The sequence below is a fragment of the Schistocerca serialis genome, chromosome 9 (assembly GCF_023864345.2).
Source record: "Schistocerca serialis cubense isolate TAMUIC-IGC-003099 chromosome 9, iqSchSeri2.2, whole genome shotgun sequence".
In the NCBI taxonomy this organism is placed as follows: domain Eukaryota; kingdom Metazoa; phylum Arthropoda; class Insecta; order Orthoptera; family Acrididae; genus Schistocerca; species Schistocerca serialis.
The window spans coordinates 509,306,834-509,321,460 of record NC_064646.1 but is presented as its reverse complement, the minus strand read 5'-3'; positions in this window follow the sequence as shown (position 1 = coordinate 509,321,460).

Genomic DNA, 14,627 nt, shown 5'->3' with positions numbered 1-14,627 from the left:
CGTTTAACTGTAGACGTTTTCTAACACCGGCGTTAGCAATTCCTTTCCGTTCTCTGAAACCTTCAAAACGACAAATTTTTCTGGTCTAAATCTGATGACCTTAACTATCACTTCCGATCAACATTAAATACTTCATGAACCCATACATGAAACTCCAAATGTGCAGTGTTCCTGCACTGCTACAGAGCATGCATTGCAAGGTATTCACACAGTTTATCGCATAGACTTACCATAAGGAATGAAACAAGAACTGTAATACACTTTACACCACAGACGCTCACTCTGGCTTGACGAAAACATCCAAACATTGACCAAAAGTGGCACAAATAATTGAGTTTGAAAGGAAAAGAAACGAGGTATGAAGCATTTATAAATTCATCGAATGTAGTGAGGTGGTTTAATTTCGTCCCAGTCTATAAAATTAATTTCGGGCCATACTCAGCTCTTGCCGATTAATGTAATATAATACCCGCCTACTAATCAGGGCGTCTGTCTCCGTTGCTTTTGAGCGTGAATGGAAATTGTAGAAATTTTCTGTGGAGCAACATTTAATAATAAAGCGTTTTAAATCATCAAAAGCGATGAGCGGTAGCAGGCGCTTTCCATAAAGAACGGGGGAGTGCAGCGCCGCTGGTGTCGCCACGGCCGCTGCCAGTAGCCAGCAAATGGATCCCGGAGCTTTGCCGCATACGGCGTCCAGAGGAGGACAGTCTGCAGGAAATCTGCCGCAAAATCGTTACTGGATAAAATTTTGATACCGGTGTGTCACAAAGCGAAATAGATTGAATCTGCGCTACCATTACATTCACGTCTTCAGCATTCAGACAGAAGAGGCTATAAAAATATTTTACGCCAGCTGCTCTCGATCCACTGACATTATGAACAGAAACAACGCACGTTACCGCTAGACCACAGGCGTAATCAGCCTAGGGTTTCTCTATCATGGGATAAGTGTTCCTCCAGGAAGTGCCGCAGTCTACAGTGTTGCCAGATTGTGGAGATAACCGGACTTAGAGAATTAGCGAGTTGGCCAGTTTATTTGTCCCATGTCGCGATCGGCGCGGACTTAGCCTCGGAAGCGGCCGGCCGCCGGTAGAGTTTTATGTCAAAGAGTGTACATGACGCCAAAAATTCTGCATTTCTGTCTCTCTATATTAAAGAGATATTCAGCTTCAAAGAACATATACATTATTTTGAGACACTGTGTACGAGATATTATTCCATCTTTTCGTTCCTCTAGGATATTTATGTTTCTTATTCGTGGATGCATTTCTTGTACAAGCTGTTGATCAACACATCATATACCTGTAAGTTCTGACCATCACTGCCCAGTGCATGGTCTTTTCTTCAGTCCGTTTACTGACGTCTTCCCTTCCTCCACTGATAACCTTTTTGCCTCTTGCGTTTCCTCTTCGCTTCCCTGCCTATTCTGGCAGGCTTTTTTATTACCTGCGCTGAGTTAATTTTCAGTATAGCTTCAAAGTGCTCTGCCGATCTCTGCAATATCTTTATTCGTCTTTAATGTCTCCCTTGTTTAATCATCAAACAACGCAAATATGACACTACACTATACAATCATCCGTTACGGTCACCTCCACTCAACACTTATACAAGTAATCCACAGCTTTCATACACCCGCCTAGAGAAGAGGAAAAAGGGCCACTGCAACACCTAGGAAGAAAAGCCATTCCGATTACCTGGCAGAAACTGCCCCTGCCCCTAGAGGACTCTGAACCGAGAACCCCATATGATTCTTTCTTTCTTTATCTCCCATCACATCTATTCTTACATATATGATGACACTCAGTTCTGAAACCAGAAGAACACCACATGATCTTAATGCGGGGTGTCAGTTGCTTCAGTAATCTGGCTGTCTTTTAATTATCAGCTTACGATTTAGAGAGAGACTACAAGCAGACATAATGTTTATTTTGAAAAATTACAGGAATTTAAAAGATGACCATTTATAACCACAACAAAGTTGAAAACGTATTCTTCCCTTGTCCATCAAGTTGTTACGTGTTGACTAATGTGGGCAATAGCAGAAGCGAATGTAAACAACTTTTGTGTATTTAAATCAACAGTCCTGAAAAATAAGAATAAAACTCATTTAATCTTAGAGAACACTCAATGAGCACGGGATGGCAGATGGCACTGCGTCTGAGACAGTAATACAACACAGACTGTATTACACGAGAAAGAGAGTCGACCAAAATGTGCAGTCTGTTGGCTGACCTTACAAAGCGGAGATCCTGTGAAGGGGGCGAAAACCAGAGAATAAATGTATATGCAGGTAGACTGTAGAGGATGCCAACGAGACCCATAAAGGGTTGCAGTTCCAAAGAAGGAGAAGCAGAAGAAGAAGAACACGAGGCATTAATGATGTCAGAATGAACTACTGCGGGTGGCCACAATTCTTCTTTACTTCATATTACCAGTACTACGGTCTATGGGTAGCTATACCATCCCTGTCACGCTTAGAATAGCAAACAGTGTACGAAGAACAGGGAGGAGCGCAGCGCTGCTACAAGTATTTGGCATAAACTGACTACTGCAAACAAAATCCTTAACGGATGTCAAGAAGAGGCCTACAGCAGCACAGAGTACTAAAAGATGTTGGACAGAACACAGGCATCAGATTCGAGAAAAGAAGCCCACAGTGGAAGACATTCCCTCAGAATTACTGAGATACTTGGGAGAACCAGCCATGAGAAAACCATTCCAACTGGTCTCCAAGATAATTGAAACAGGCACAATACTTGTAGACTTCTAGAAGAATGTATTACCAATTCCAAAAAAATTTAGTAGCTGACATGTACGAATACACTATATGGTTGCGCGATACTAACACGAATTATTTACAGAAGAATGGAAAAACTGATAGAAGCTAGGATGGGGAAACCCGAGGATACTTTTGTTGCGGCTCATCTTAGAACGTGAGTTAAAGAAAGGCAAATCTACCATTATGGCCTTTGTAATTTTAGAGAAAGCTTTCGACAATGATAGCGGAAGTACACTATTTGAGATCTTGAAGTAGCAGGAAGAAAATACGGAAATCAGATTGGATTTATCAGTTCTGAAGGACATTCAATCGAAACACTGATGTTGTTGAGTCTATACATTCAGCAAACACTGAGGGAACCACAGTCAAATTAATAAAAAATAAGCCATTATAGTTCAGAGGGAAGAAATTAAAGTCTGCAGTTTGCCGCTGACATTGTAACCTTTTCAGACACACCAAATATATAAGAGCAGCTCAAGAGAGTGGATAGTGTCTTGAAAACGTTATATTATAAAACCAACTAAACTAAAAGAAGGGTACCAGAATGTAGTCGTATGAAGTCGGGCAATGATGAGGAAATTACACTAATGGCCATTAAAATTGCTACACCAAGAAGAAATGCAGATGATAAACGGGTATTCATTGGACAAATATATTATACTAGAACTAACATGTGATTACATTTTCACGCAATTTGGGTGCATAGATCCTGAGAAATCAGTACGCATAACAACCACCTCTGGCCGTAATAACAGCCTTGATACGCCTGGGCATTGAGTCAAACAGAGCTTGAATGGCGTGTACAGGTACAAATTCCCATGCAGCTTCAACGCGATACCACAATTCATCAAGAGTAGTGACTGGCGTATTGTGACGAGCCAGTTGCTCGGCCACCATTGACCAGACGTTTTCAGTTTGTGAGAGATCTGGAGAATGTGCTGGCCAGTCGAACATTTTCTGTATCCAGAAAGGCCCGTACAGGACCTGCAACATGCGGTCGTGCATTATCCTGCTGAAATGTAGGGTTTCGCAGGGATCGAATGAAGGGTAGAGCCATGGATCGTAACACATCTGAAATGTTACGCGCACTGTTCAAAGTGCCGTCAATGCGAACCATCACGCCGGGTGATACGCCAGTATGGCGATGACGAAGACACGCTTCCAATGTGCGTTCACCGCGATGTCGCCAAAGTCGGATGCGGCCATCATGATGCTGTAAACATAACCTGGATTCATCCGAAAAAATAACGTTTTGCCATTCGTGCGCCCAGGTTCGTCGTTGAGTACACCAGGCGCTCCTGTCTGTAATGCAGCGTCAAGGGTAACCGCAGCCATGGTCTCCGAGCTGATAGTCCATGCTGCTGCAAACGTCGTCGAACTGTTCGTGCAGATGGTTGTTATTATTACATCAACTACGTACTTTATTTTCTACTATTAATTCCCTTAACTGTTTCAGACTTCGCGTCAGCCTGCGTGAACTTAAGCGCGTGCCTTTCGGCTACCAGTCATAGTGGATTGGCTGTCGGGGCAGTCCACTACAGAAAGTCTTTTCTGAAGTTATTTGTTTGGAGTGTGGTCTTGTACGCAAGTGGGGCTTCTAGAGTGATTAGTTGAGACAAGAATAGAGCAGAAGCTTTTGAAATGGGGTGCTACAGAAGAAGGTAGAAGATTAAACTGGTACATGAGGAGGTAGTGAATGGAACTGAGGAGAAAACAACAAGTAAAAGGAGGGGATCAGCTTGTAGCATACGCCTTGAGACGTCAAAAAAGAGCCAGTTTAGTACAGGAATGGAGTGAGGAATGGGGGCGGGGGGGGGGGGGGGGAGTTAAAGGGAGAGCAAGTCTCCAATATAATAAGCAGTTACAAATGGATATTAGTTTCAGTAAGTATACAGAGATGAAGAGGTCTGCACAGAACACCAAGACAACAACTAGGTTGGCGATTAAGACTATCACTTACTCGCCTATTACGACTCTACTTTATTTGAAAATTATCTACAGATACCCTGACGTGTACATTTTCCGAATGAAATTCTGTGATTGGTTGCGGCATGTTTTACTTTAGTCAACATCATCTGTGGGCAACCGGTATCGCAAATTTCGTAAAATTCTCTTTTCTAGCGCATTGTAGATTTCAAGTAACAGATGTACATCTTGTCTAAATATTTGCGTATTTAACGTATGTCCATACTTTATAACTGCTGTCGGGCAACTTTTCAACTTTCATCGTGCGAAGATGTAACAAAACGGACACTCGCCTTCTTCAAGGTAGAACCGCTACAATAGATGTTTCCGCAATTTCATCTAGCATTATGTAGCTAAGCAACAAGCGCTCGATATCGATGTGCCAACTTCATAGGACAGTTGCCTAGCAACGGCTACCCTGTACAAGACTCTGTGAAGGTGCTTTGGTCAGGTCCTCTTGAACTACTCGAGAAGTGCTGAAATGTTGCAGCGCTGCGTCACTCGAACCCTTGTGTTAAGTTATACAGGAGACACCACGCAGTTACGTTAGTGTTCAAGCAGCGTCAATAACCCACCATCTTAGATGTGAGACCTTGGGAGGATGGAAACTGTTAGCCAGAGAGCACGTATACAACAGTGCAATAGTTATCTGCACGAACTGATCTAAATCTTCTAGCAAAGACTTGAGAGGGAGCCCACGTGTTCGTCAGGCAACTAGAGGGCGTCGGAAAATTCGGTTCCATACCACGCGATACGCGGACGTCACCGATGTCGACCCAGCACGAGAACACCAGCGCCGAACGCGACTGAACAACGGTGCTGCCGCTCAACTCAGTGCACAATCGACAAACTCTGAGGTAAGAGAAAAATCACTATTTTCTTATCCAAGAATACATTACCCACTAACCAAGACATTAAGACTACCTGTGCTCGTAGCTACGTAGCAACGGTTGATGCTTCAGAACTGTTACAGAAGCAAGTACGGAAAATCGTTATTCACGGACGACACAGTTGACATTTATCGATATGCATGCGGCAGTTATATTCCATAACGCTGCTCATAAAAACGGGATTTTCCGGTTCTCATACCTCGGGTTCTGCTGGTGATAAAAAGGATGGATCGAGTGTTTTGCTTCGCACATTCGTCAGAGATGGTCTCTAGCAACTCTTGCATACCCAACAGAAGGTTTGTCTTGGTGTCACTACCCTACAGTATAGGTTTAAAATATAAATATTACACACGTTCTCCTGGTTAGGCAAATGGAGGGAATCATGTTGTCTTTGTGTATGTGATGTGGTCTGCGGTGGGCTTGATGGCACCTACGGAAGCACCGTTAGTTCATGGGCGGTTCCTCGGAAAACTCCGAAGAAATATTTTTTCTACTGCATTTTCGCTGTCACCAGGGGACCAAAACCCAGCCGAGGATTCAAGTACGGCTATGCATAGCAAATGGCTGAAATTCTTACTACATATTCTTAAGGTTCCAATCTCAAACAACCTTGAAAATTTTCTTGATATTTTTATCCATTTCCAAGATACAGAAATTTAAATTTACACTATTTCTACACGTTAAATCAGATATTAGGCGAAATACAAATAATAAGAAGCAACAGCAAGTTGCTCAGATTTTAACGCTTTATTCTCTAGTAATTTATCTAGAAGAGCCCTCTCCCCGTTTTCAGACATTTTTATCCTTTATCTAGGAACACGCCAAAAAAACTAGTTTTTTGATACGAAAACCCAGCGACGGATTCCGAGACGGCTATGCAAAGGAAAGGGCTGCAATCTTTTAGATGTATTCCTAAGGTCCAGAACTCGAACAAAATTGAAAAAGTTCTTCATATCTTTATCTATTTCCGAGATACAGAGGTTCAAAGTTACCCTACTTGCACACGGGAAATACGCACATAAAATCTGGTGTGAGGCGTAAATGTAGTTGATAAATTGACGCATCACGGAGGAGTACGCTATAAAGTCTCTTCGTTATCATCTGGATACCCCATGTTTTAGTACTGAAGCAAATGCAGAATTTTTTTGCATCTAATATCCAGTCTGACGGTTGAAATTAGTTTTGAGTTTTTTCTATTTCGCGTAAGTAAACTATCTAAATTTTACTGACCAACACAGTTCTTTTTATATGAGTGGCATTCCCTGCTCCTGTAGAGAAAAGAAGTGAACCAGCGAAAAAATGCTCCTATCGGAACACAAAAGTGTGAATATGTTACTGTTTATTTAAAAGACTTTGACTGACAAGTGGTGTACCACCTGTCTCATTCTACTTTCCTCAGCACATTAAAAAAATTTCGGAAAAATTGTAACATCCGAGCGTATCTGCGCTTTTTGACGCTGAGAGAGAGGAAGACAATGTCAGTGACAAAGAGTGGAAAAAGTGATAAATGCTAGAAGATAGTAAACAGTGGTTGTAGTATAGAAAGAGCAAAGGAGACAATGGCAGTGTGACAGAAAGAGAGGGACACAGAGGAAGTGGAACGTAATTAATTGACTGTAAAAGAATAGTGTTAGGAGTGAGTGATGAAAACAGTGCCTGGAGGTGGCGGAGAAGAATAAACAGAAAGAGAAAGTGGAAGTGAGTGGGAGCCACTGATAATGAAAGACAGAGTAAATGGCAATGGGAAAGAGGAAGAGAGAGAGACAGCAACTGCTGGAATGAAGGGGTGAGATATTAGTAGAAGGAGAGACAGGGTTAGAGAGAGTGACTACAATAGGAGACTATACTGCTTAACAGAACGACAAGGACTATGGCTATGACACGCGATAAAACGGCAAAGAGACACAAAGATTTAATGACAATGAGCTGAGCTGAGTGAGTGAGTGAAAAACGCCAACTAGGAATGGATTGGTATGAGCGACTTTCAGCGACTGACTAGTGGGTGTGAGTCACCTATAACTGGGGAAGCTTGTGGGGGTTTGAGATGAGTTGCACATTAAACAAAGCCCGAATATGTTGGCATGCCATAATTGTTTAGAAAATTTTTTACATCGCTGAGGAAGATAGAATGAGGCACCTGGTACCCCACTTCTCAGTCAGCGTCTTATAAGTAAACAGGAACATATTCGAATTTTTTATGCTCCGATAAGAGGATCTTTCCGCTGGTAATGAAATGAATGCAATGCACTGTACTATAATCAGTAGATTGATGGTGATGAAATCAATGAACATGCGTTGACATGAAATGATGTCAATGCAAGCTGTTCAGATATGATAAACCTGAAATTTAATAAATATGTGCCTGACTGTCTTTCGAAACCAATATACTATGTGTACACGGCTACAGGCCCGAGTCAAACTTTCATTAGCGTTTCTGTTTTCACCTATTAATTCGAAACACTGCTAGCAGAGGTTTATCAACATGCGTTAACAGTACAGTTAAACACGAAGAACAAACAGCAATCCACCAGCGACTCAGTAGCGCTGAGTGCTTAGCGGTAGCAGTCAACGCGGACCAGGGCAGTGACGCCGCTGCAGGGGTACTGGTTGTTATTCGAGTTCCACTGTCCCTGTTAATACGTATCGATAACGCAAATGTAACACTAGTATAATTTTGCACTCCTTTATCTAATGGACAAGTAAAATTCCGCTTTATAAATAACTTTGTTTGTAACGGGAAACAAACCGACGCTTTTCGTCGACGCTGGGCGTCGCATGAAAGATGTGATCAGCGCTATTTGTTTGGGTTGACTCCAGATACACATTACAGAAAACGAAATTGTCGAGACACTAGAGAAAATGCGTCTGGAGACTATTAGGAAAGACACCCTGTGTGTACGTGTGAGGAATTAACCTCTTGTACCCATGTTTAGAAATCATAGGTGGGAACATCAGTACGTCGACTGCTTGCCAATAGCAGGAAGTCTTGAGTTCGAATCCTGTCTGGCGCAAATTTTCAGGTAATGAATATTCGCTCATTGCACTCACAGTGCCTTGAACATCATTTACAATAACAGAAACTGTCCCCCATAGTGCAAACAAGACTATCATCAAAATTCCACATGTTTTACTTGTAACTTAATGGTGCAAAACTGTAGTACGTAGTAAATAAATAAAGCATTTACAGTTGGCTCACAAATAATTTCAAATATGACAAAACAAAATAGGTTCTCCATTACGCTGTGGAAATGGTAGTGACTTCAGTTTTTCTCTTGTAAAACCCTAAAGCGTTTGACACGTGCAAGGCCACACACATATTTTAGGCACATACTGTTCACAATAACTTTGTGCTATTAGGCGTTCAATGATTTTGATAAATCTGTTGTTTAGTACGCAACCCGGTCCAAGGTGTATACAATTTTCACTCTGACGCAATGTAATTTGTCGTGCTCAGCAAAAGATGATAAACCCATCACACCCAGAGTTGTAAAACTACCGTAGCCTACCGCAGCCTACCGTAGACTATCGTAAGTTAGTGTAGTACGCTAGCTCTCCCAGTAGCTTTGGTCAGTTAAGATTGTAACTGCGTTATTTGTATGTTATACGTGTTGCGTACCTATCGGGCGTTACCTCATTTCTGTCGCCTTGTTTGTGAATGCGATCAGTCTCTTACTAGGTTTCCTCAGAAACCGGATGTAATAGTTAAAACTGGGCATCGATAAATAAGCAGTCGTGCAACTCACGGAACATGTTTCTTCTACATAGTTACCCTCCTATCTGTTACTTAAAAATAAACAGTATCTACAGCAAATTTGAAATTGTCCGTAGTTTCAGTCAGATTTTATTCGAAAATCGTTGATTTATAACCTGAAACAGAGGGACGTCGAAGTAAAAAATATAAGAAGAAACGAACAATAGATATTTATCATACAGCGCTGGAGAAATCTATTTCCTCAACAAGAAGGTAAAATAAAAACGCAAAACGAAAACATATCAAGCATCGCTTCAGTGCTTCTTCGAGCTCATATAAAATATGCTTCTGTTCTTTAGAAAGAGCTTTCGACTTACCAGTAATAGCAGCAAACTCTTGCCTTTCACCATCATAAAGAACGTTCTATTGAGTACAAAACAACAATAATGATTATATACATTCTTTTATGTTTGTGCATGTACACTGTCCTTGTACCTAAAGTAAACACTTTGGTTACATAAAAACACAGAATTTTTATTACCTGTAAAATACAATTTATATTTTTGTAGTATGTAAACTACTCGATGGACTGACACTTTGTGTTTCCGTGTGCAAAACAAAAAAACAAACAGAAAAAGAGACAAATGGTCGGTTCCCAACTTCTCTGACACACATTTATTTCTATTTCTTTCCCTACGAATGCTACCTATACTACTACTAATCCGACCATGTACGACGTCATTTATGTACTGCACGAAAACTACCGAACCGTAGTTTAGGTAGAGCGCAACTCTATTCATACTCGATGAAGTGAACTGTGGTGTCACCGCCAGACACCACACTTGCTAGGTGGTAGCCTTTAAATCGGCCGCGGTCCATTAGTATACGCCGGACCCGCGTGTCGCCACTGTCAGTAATTGCAGACCGAGCGCCACCACACGGCAGGTCTAGAGAGACGTACTAGCACTCGCCCCAGTTGTACAGCCGACGTAGCTAGCTACAGTTCACTGACCAATACGCTCTCATTTGCCGAGACGATAGTTAGCATAGCCTTCAGCTAAGTCATTGGCTACGACCTAGCAAGGCGCCATAGCTTTAATAATTAATAGTGTGAAGCAAGTATCATCAAGAGCGATCTTCTACAAATGTGGATTAAAGTTAAGTATTCCAGAAGCTACGTACTTTTCTTTATAGCATTCATTACGTATTTTGTTTCTGACCTCACGCCAGCCTGCGTGAGTTCAAGCGCGTGCCTTTCGGCTTCCTCTCATTGTGTCTAGGCTGTCTTGTCTAGACACAACATGAACACTGTGGGGATGGCAGCCTATGTGAAACTTGAAAGTTAGACAAGAGTCGCTCACCAAAAAATACAATGTAAATTCACTGGGAACTATGATAACAAAGATGGCCGGGCAGTGGATCATAAAATAAAGTACCTTTACAATATTTTGATGGGGGTCCAAAGATCTAACTAACACAGCAAGATAGCGCCTCTGGGGTACATACATTGGGCTCTATACAGAACTGGGGAGACAATTGAGAAGCGTCTTTGGGTAGAAAACCGTGACCACGTCTGGCGAGTCCGCCATATTGGCGAGAGGCACTGGGAGTAAGTACTGCTAGCGGTTGCCACTTTCAAGCGATTCTTTCCTTGAACTACAAACTAATCACGGACAGCGTCGCGTAGTATCAGTAAACACTTATTTAATTTCTTCTGTTTGGTAAAATAATGTAACTTTTTGCCCCTTCCTATCATGGCAGGTGCAACGTATCGCGTCACGATTTGGCTTGGTGGAGTAGTGCTTACAGTTCACTAGAGACATTACCACTGTAACATCTATGGCGGCCAGAGATTGAACTAACGGAGCAAGAAAGCGAGGTAGAGGGTCAGAGATTGAACTTCCATAATTTTGGCGGCATGTGGGTTGTATAAAACAAATTGCGAGAACAAACATCGTAAAGAGGAATTAGAGATCGGAATAGCAGAGCAAAATAGTGACTCTGGGATACATAGCAGCAGTTACGAGAACAAATATGGCGGATCAGTGGACAAAGAACGGAGTAGCAGAGGAAGATGCCGGCTGTGGGGTTCGCACTGATTGGCTGTTTCACTTTTTATGGTAGAAAAATAGTGGGTTGCTACTGAGACAGGAATGTGTGCATTTGTGTGTGTGTGTGTGTGTGTGTGTGTGTGTGTGTGTGTGTGTGACCCATCCCGCCACTCTTCTCACTGCAGACCTGCCCTCGTCATCTGCCACAGTCCAAGGAACAGTTGGTGTAGGTATCTGGCATATCATTGCTGCTATGTTATATTCCTATTCAACACTTATTCACAAAATTTGATCTGTTGGTGGAAAGAGATAGAACTAAAATTAGCTGTAAGTGTCAAGATGTTGCCGAACACAAGCGTACCTAAAGAAAAACATTTAGATTACATCATCCACGACGATCTGAAAGCACTCGATCTGTTTTCGCAAATATCACACAAGGAGAAAGCTGCATAAAGCTACCTTTTCGAACGAATCACTTATTTTACCAAAACTGGTTTCAGGCCTGGGCCTACCACCAGACGGAAATGAAGATTTCTCGTATAAGTTTCACATCATTGTCCTATTAGGGTATAACATGATATTGGCGATTTCTTGGTTTGCTAAAGCTTTTGTGATATACAGTATGCCACTACATTTCACTTCAAGAAAGGTTTCGCTCTGTACGTTACAGTATAGAGGTCTGTATAAGTCATAAGTGACATGCTGAAGTCTCAGTTCAGTGTTAAGAGTAACTGAATAAAACAGTTACCACAGTAAATAGTTATTAGGCATTGCAGTTGAAGACCAACTTAATGAATACCTGCTTCACAGATTGGTAAAAGTATAATTATTCATGAATTTGTGTTTAAAAATGTCCTCATACTGTATCTTGCCAGAAGTATTCATTTCTGATCTCAGTCAACTACTAAGAACTGCGCCATACTAAATGTTTAGCTAATATTACAATAACTGTTAAGGTAAAAGTTCTTACGAAGTGTTCCATTCATTTTAATAACATATGACTTCTGTAAAGATAACCTGGCTACAACTATGCAGTCTATAACTGATTCAAAGTCTAGATGTTTCACTTGTGCTGTCCTTTATGAAGAACATGTATCAAGCATATCAATTAACACAACAGTTGAAAGATAATTTCTATGTCAGTGTTTTCCAACATTTAATTAGTACAAACTCCTCATGACTAAAGTAGTTGTGCTCCTCCATCAGTTTTTTATTTTTTGTGATGAATATTAGCTTTATTACCCTGAATACGGACAGTGGGCGTTAATGAGAGACAGTTTGTTGCCAAAATACTTCAATATTCCATCTGTGTTGCTCATGATAAATTAATGTCTCAACACTTGCTAGATTGTGCTAATGCATCGTGTCCTACTTGTAAAACAGATTTGTGTACCAAGTTATAGTCAAAATCAATATAAGTTCTTGATACCACTTTGCTTCATTAGTCTGGCGAACGTTTTTCTCTGCATTAAAACTGTTTACTTCATAACTATCAGAATCTTCGTTCGATTTCTGCTAGTTCAACTACTGTCCTCTATCGAACTTAATCTTTCGGTTAATGAAACATAGCACGATACTTTTCCCATTAGCACACACTAAATATCTCTCATAGGAATTACAGTATCGGCAACTTGCTCTTGCAGCAATAAAGGGAAGTGCTATACGCGTAACAGAACCAATAGTCGCTGGTAGTGTTATACTGCAATCACTCAGTTTTCATGGAGACCCTTTTCGGTGGCGAAAGTTTAATTCTAACCGCACTGTATATGGCACGAGAGGCGTTAAGTTGTCGTAACAAGAGTACTGAATGGTGTCTTCCGCTTTACGTCAAACGATCCAATGCTTTCCCGTTCACCAGAAACTTCCGCCGACGTCTTTCGCGCGTCTTCTGAGACGCAGAGTCAGCAGAAGCGCACAGAGGCCTCGCCCAGACAGAGTAACTCCAGTTCCGCGAATGAGGCGGCCGTCTCAATTTCGCGGCCGCCTGACGACACACTTAAGTCCCGCTGTCGCATGCATGCTGGCACGTTGCCTCTGCGGCAGTTCACTTTAGCGGAAGCTGTTACACGACCACGTTCGGCGAAACCCGCTGTAGGCGCCAGAAGTTCAGGTCGAGGTCACTTTGCAAAGGCGGCACAATGCAGACACCAATTCCTTTCACTAACGGATAATAGTTAGTGAACAATACATCGTTAGGGCGAAGACTGGATCCATGTTAGTGAAGATCAGGGGTTCAAATCCCTGCGTTTCTAATCTGCTTTATACTCAGTTCCATAACTTAAATGAAATATCGCTGAAAGATAGCGATTGAGAGTAATGGTAATTTATAACTACATCACAAAACTGTCACATGGCACCCATGAAATCACATTTCTAAGCCCTGTAACAGCTTCATACCTGTCTTGTCCATTGTTCACCTTTTTTCGGATGTTTATTGTTAAAGAAAATGTCTTCTCAAATGATTTGTTGTACTTTCGAGGCTGCAAAATTCAACCACGTCTTATAGCGTCTCTTGTCCAGGATACTTAGCCATACAGCACGTCGACGAGCTGCAGACAGCGTTAACTTCGTGTTGACATTGTTTATACGCACCTTCGCGAGGTGAGGTGGTTTGCGTACCACAGCGATCAAGACAGCCGTTAGTTGGTGAAGCCATGACAGAGGGGTGCCTGTGTAGAGGCCAGACTAAACAGTGGTTCCTAAAGAGGGGTAGCAGCTTTTTCAGTGGTTGCAGAAACAACAGTCTTTTTGAATGAGTCATCTGGCCTTGTAGTAACATTACCGACATGGCGTTCCTGTATTAGGTCTGTGAATGGCTGAAAGCGTGGAGAAACATTAGCCGGCGCCTTATTCCCGTGGGTATGAAGCTCCATTCTGATCTCCGGACGTAGGCTACTCTCACAGATGTCGCCATCATCGGGAGAAATTTCTTTATTGTCTTTATTTGCCTTTAGTTGTCCAACTATTTAGCAATTAGAGTGTTACTTTGTATGTTTACAATTGCATATTTCGTTTGTTATGATGACAGTGAATTTTCGATCCAGAACATATTCCGACAGGTCGAAGCTTGGAATGTAAGATCACTATAATGGTAGACTAGAGATCTTAGAAAGGGAAAATAATGGGCTGAAGTTAGAAACCGTTACTATAGAATCAATAAAGTCCGGTGCTAGGAAGAATAGGATTTCTGGTCACCTAAGTATAAAGTAAGCAACATAAAAGATTTCTAGTCACGGAACTATAAAGTA